Here is a 6,000-nt window from a genome sequence, read left to right as displayed (position 1 = left end):
AAACTATACCATTCATTATATAAGGAAACAATCGTTATGCTTTAACTGAAGAAGCATCAAATGAGCATCAAAGAGATACGTAGTTTTGCTAACATTTCTAAAGTGCGGTCTATGGTTTGTAAAAAAAAAAAACCTCAAAGATGTATTTCGGAAACTTTACATATATTTGCATAAACTATAAATAAAATACTGTAATTAATAAAGATTTGATTCTAATTGGAACACAGAGTAGAAAATCGGGAAAACTTCGTCACGACTGATGGAGCGTGGATTTATTTCAATGATTATAACAAAAAAAAAAATTATTTCAAAAACACATTACCACAAACACAACACACACACAATCACACACATACAAAAGAAAGACAATACAAAAAAATAATACATACAACTAAATGTAACTCTTAGGTGCCTATTCGTCCGTCTTCGAACTTAATAAAATTTCTATACACAATAAACAACAACATGCTCTGTGAATCTATATATATACAATGACTTGTACTGACTGATGTCTGTGCCGAAACCGCTTTAGCTATAAATATGAAATTCAGTCAGTTTTAATTCATGACATAACGACTCACTAAGAAATGTTTTTTCGAAGTTCGACCCCTAAGGAGGTCATTAGGGGGTTCAAAGAGAAGTTCCTCCCCCATAAAGGAATCATGCTGAGCAGAAACCACTGAAGCAGCAAATATGAAACTTGGTCAGTGTTTTTATTTTGCAATGTAAGAAATTTTTTTAAATATTCAACTCCGTAACGGGGGTCCATAGGTTATATGGAGCAATCATTGCTGAGATTAAAATACATTTTTACTGTTAAATTTTCAATTTTCTTCTCAAATATTTTTTATTGAAATTCCGCGATCAGACACTAAGGAACGTTAGTATGAGCTAATTAAATATGTCAATAAAATTTTAACTAACCTCATTCATGCTACGAACCACGGATTCATTTTATAAAAATTTCAAAATCGGTTGGCAAAACTCAATAAGCAGGGTGCATAGCTAACAATACGCGCCGCATTTTACTATTGAACCATGTTTCTAAGTGCAGTATTTGCTGGAACATTTGAATTGAAAAAAGTTAGGAAAAAGTCGCATAAACTAACGGAAAACACTCTTTCCCCCTCCTTTTTGTTATGCTATTTTTCCCTAACTTCTCTCCCATTTCCAATATCTCAGTGAATATTGCACTTTGGAAAGTGGATTTTTTTTTTGGCTTCATAAGTCAAATTAAAAACTTTTTTATTGGGTTTTCGAGCACAGGGCGTCCGTATAAGAAGTTATTTTTTCAATTTTTATAGCTATAAACTCCATGCAATATGAATGACGTATTTCAGATCCACACGTTATTTTGATACTTTTACTAATTGCAAGTATGGTTCTAGAATCAATGGTTTGCCAGTAAAATGCACCCTGTGTAAATATCAGAAAAATTTATATTATTTTTCACGTGACCAGCAATTGAGTTTATACTCCATGATAACTAATTTCGATTTATAATTTTCTTGGCATTTGTTAGGAAATACGATACCACATGACCACAGCGAGATAATTTGCTTTTTCAATACAAATATTGGCATTACCATACACAGTAAATCGATTTTTCGTGACAATACTCGGTGCTTAATACCATCGATGCGAAGCGATACGTCGAATATATACGAGAAGAATACATAATAACGAAAGGTATTATTTTCAACTCCTTATTCCAATCGTTTTTACTTTATTTCCTTCCATTCTTATCCTAAGCTAGTTGTATTCAGCGGCAAAAGAGCAAAATCATTTGAGCTACATTTGTCATCGGAATACGGCAAATCGGCCGGAAAAACGGCCTGCCTTTAAACCAGCAATTTCGAAATTTTAAGGATGATTGGAAAGAAATTTCTCGCTATTTTGTACCACCTTAGGTTTCGAGGAGATATCAAGCATTGGATGTAATGGGACGGCGTTTGGCCAAAATGCTTCATTACCACTTGTATTGTATAACATAAAGAAGAAGGCGAAAAAATATATAATAATAAAAGTCCCATCAATTTTCTATCCTTTCTTTCTGTTTTTTGATAAACGTCGGCCATATCTTGGGTCTAATAGTTTTGTGGTTTTTCTTTCTTCTGTTAACGTTCGATTTTGTTTTTATGAAGTAAAAAGTATTACGATTTTTCTTTTTCCAATTCTCAGTTCTTTTACGATAATTTCCATTTGTGGTCAGAGCTGCGCTTAGATGTGACAGGTGCGGTCGCACCGAGGTTTGGGAGAGGGACCACTTGCGGTAATAGAAGTGAAAATATATGCAAAAATCAAATATATACATTATTTTTTATAGTAAACAAGGTATCTGCGTTTCAACTGATTTAATTCTAATTTTCATTAATTCTAGGATTTTTCCTCTCATTAATTCTGAATTTTCATCAATTCTGGAAATTTTTTTCTCATCAACATTCTGGGGTTTTTCTTTCATTAATGCTGAATTTTCATTGATGAGTATTTTTCAACGTTTCTGTAAATACTGCGGTAATTCCCCTACGCCAAAGAGGCGTTGTCCGTTAGTTTTTGCTGTGTTCTTTCCCCACTTTCCTCCGATTTTTTAACTCTAATTAACATCTCTGCGAATACTGCACTTGGAAACGCGATTTTTTTTTTTGTCGTCATCAGAAGAGACAGGGAAACAATTTTCTAATTGAGTTTTTGAGGACAGGATGTCCATATAAAAAGTTATTATTTAATTTTAATAACTATATACAGTCAAACCTCGTTAATGAGTCACTCTTGGGAGCGCAAAAATATGACTTAGTAAGCGGAGTAACCCATAGCTGTGCCAATTCCAATTGGGAGTTCCAAAAAGTGACCCGGTAAGCGGAGTGACGTGTTAACCGGGTGACGCACTAACGAGGTTTGACTGTATATCCCCATGCAACATGAATAACGTATCTGAAATTCCTGACTTTGCACATTTAAATTCCGCAAAATGACTAATATTCTCATTAGTCTCATTTTTATTCAAAGCACCGTTTTCTGTTAGCGCACCAACCTCTCGATGAGTATAAAAAAAACAAGCCTGCCGTTCGGAATCGGCAATAAATTGTAGGTCCCGGTCTAATTAGCCCTCGTGGGCAGAAAATGACCGTGGTGTGACAAAAATGATCAATGAGCCCCGTTTTCTTGCTATCCCACTTTGGAAACCATCAGTCGATTGTGGGACACTCTGTATTTGCATACTTACATTTGAAAATCATGGTACAGATCTCATCGTGTTGGACTCCATGGATATGAGGCCCCGGATTATGTCTTACGGGTCCCTGTATTCTGAAAGTAGTCACATTTTTTCCCATCCTGTTTTACTTGAATGTTTTATTTTTTCTCAGCTCTCTGTCACTACTTGTGATGGTTCCCTTTTCATCCAATTCTCACTTGTAGCCCCCCTTAAAATATCCCAAGCCCGCATGTTGAGAACCACTGGTCTTATGTTTCTTAACCTTTTTAGCCCTTGCCCCCCCCCCCATGGACCATATTTTTTGTCTTCCCCCCACTCCTCATCCACCCTCACCCAGGAGGGAAATCCCTCTTACTTACTTAATCGAATTTAGTTAAAGTAAATTTATAATGAACTAAAATTTCATAAATAAAATCGATACCCTTGGACCATTCACAGATCCAGAAGAGGAGGTTGATCGTTCTTCCGAAGACCTGAATTGTATGGTTAAAAATAGGTGTGAATAAAATGCGGCACGATGCAAGAAACATACATAATGAATCGCCCCTTCCGGTACATCACCATGGGTCCACACTTACCGTGGGGCTAGAGCGAGCTTTCTTATTGTCGGGGCTCTATGCATAGCCGTCTCACCAACAAGGTTCCCTGGGAAAAGTGGTGTTATGATTCCCCCCATACTCAGCTGGAAGTAACCGCTTACATATTTACATACTTACACTCGAAAATCAACAACTCTCATCATATATAGGCTTCTCATAAACATTATCAGAGCCACAACTAAGGGAGGGCGGGGGTCTGGTGCACCAGACGCTGGGCTGACGATTTCTCCATTCGGCATTCGGGGGGAGGGGTGCCAAAATTGATATTGGCCCCGAACGACAGAGTAAGTTTTCGTTTCTAGTTGAGGCTATGGAGACGAGTAGATTGCCCCGGTTCCATCTCAGCTGGACTCTGAAACTGCATATTTCACTTGAAGGCGATATTTGTTTACAGCATTTTTCATCATTTATCAAGGCTTCCCTTTCCACCCGTGGCTTCCCTTAATATATCCCACCACCACAAGGGGGGGGGGGCATATGGCTCCTGGTTGAGAACCGCTGGTGTAGTCGATAAAAATTGTTGCTCGCACAAATATTTGAATCATTTAGCGTTCGTGACGGGTAAATATATTTTGGAAGGTACGTTTTTTTTTCAAGAAAATAATTAGTCAATAATATATAAATTTAATTAAAATTGAGAAATCGCATGTTTAATAACTAAAAGTCTCATGTACTCACATACTTCGTAATTCAATACCAAAGAATTTTGGTATTATAAAAAATTTGAATTATATTTTATTATTATATTATATTATTTTTTATTTCTTAAATTATAAGAAATTCATTTTAACTTATTCATATAGAAGGTAGAGTTACTCATACAGAAGTATGAAATTCCTTTTTTTTTTGCAGAAACAGCAGAATGTTATAACTGGTATGATTCAAAGCACTCCATTCCTCGTCATTGCTAGCCTTATGAAAAGTCATTAAACACAATATCAAGTTTTTTTCAGGTATATACCAACTTTTTATGGTTTTGCTAATACTTCATAAGTCATATTTTACACACTGTACATGCAGATGGTGCGCATTTTCTTTATAGGTGCGTCCGAATTTATTGCTGACACATTGCGTCCTCGCTTATTTAAATTATTCGCTTTCCTGTTGAAATTTTTTCTCCTTTTTTGGTAAAAAAATAGCGTTCGGGCTTTAATTTTAGTTCTATATGCTGGGTGTTTTACCAAAAGTGTCCGGAGAAAATGTAAATTCTACGGTTTGCTTCAAAATTATATTAAAATATGAAAAATTCCCAGCAGAGAGAGAGTAGAATTAATCTATGATAGTGAAAAATGATTGCTTGGGAATATGTGAAGGACTAAAATTTTTATACGTCCCCTTATCAAAAAATTTGTCAAATAATAAAATTTATACCTCTCTCTACTATACTGAAAGAAATTTACCCAGTAACAATGGAATGAAAATTCATAAAAACATCAGTTATTGGAATTCCTGATTTTTGCTACCAGTTAAAATAATTGCCTCAAAAAATTTCAGGACTTCGAAAAGGGGTCAAAATCAAGAATTTCAAAAAATCAAGAATTTCAATCACCCCGATATCTCAGCAAATTTTCATTCAACTGTTACGGGTTAAATTTCTTTTTTGATCGAATGCCGTATAAAACTTTTAATTTTTACATTCACACTAACTTTTTTGTTTAGTTTTTGCTTATAATTTCATATTAAACTTGAATCTCAAAATGAGCCGTAGAATATGTATTCCTTCCACACACATTTGGTAACACAGACTGTATAGGCAAATTTTAGGTCATTTTTTTTTGTATAGGCAGTCTCACGTTTTATCTAATGGTTATAGGACCAAATCATTTTGAATATTTGAAATAACTTTGAATCAATTTCACGTTTAATTTCACATTGAAGCCTTTCAGAAAAATAATGAGAAATACTTGGTAGAAAAACGATTTATTTTTCGAACGATCATATCTACTATGATACGCAAGAACATACAATGTAGACAATACTCGTATAATGCAATTTTTTTTATATTTACATACACAACTTTTTTTACAGTTTAATAAGCAATTTGTATTCACATCGCTTCTGACTACATACAGGCATATACATATGTATATATAATTCAATAATGTACTTGATAAAAACATTTTGTATATCCTTCTGTATAATCACATGTTGTGTTACGCTTATAATTTGAATAATAACTATTCCCAT

This window comes from Pholcus phalangioides, unplaced genomic scaffold, assembly GCF_987345545.1.
Source record: "Pholcus phalangioides strain wild (caught in Gottingen) unplaced genomic scaffold, Ppha-v1.0 ptg000007l_1, whole genome shotgun sequence".
Lineage (NCBI taxonomy): Eukaryota > Metazoa > Arthropoda > Arachnida > Araneae > Pholcidae > Pholcus > Pholcus phalangioides.
The sequence above is the reverse complement of the archived record's forward strand: the minus strand, read 5'-3'. Positions refer to the sequence as shown.